We start from the raw sequence: 263 nt of genomic DNA on the forward strand, positions 1-263 counted from the left end.
TCCCTTTCATTTTCAATCGAATCTGCAGATGTATTCTAACTATTGTAATTAGGTAAATGATACTTCCACCTGGTCAGAAACAGATGACTATGATGCCTTTTTTAGTATCCACTAATTACCACCATTTAAAAAATATATTGATTTAGTAGCGGTATTTTTTCCATTTCATTAGCGTCTATTTCTTTTGATTTGATATTTTTCCATTTTGGTATTCGAACTAATTTTAGTTTCGAACACATGCATACACATCCACTCATCTATAA

Source organism: Penaeus monodon, chromosome 22 (assembly GCF_015228065.2).
Source record: "Penaeus monodon isolate SGIC_2016 chromosome 22, NSTDA_Pmon_1, whole genome shotgun sequence".
Taxonomy (NCBI): Eukaryota; Metazoa; Arthropoda; class Malacostraca; order Decapoda; family Penaeidae; genus Penaeus; species Penaeus monodon.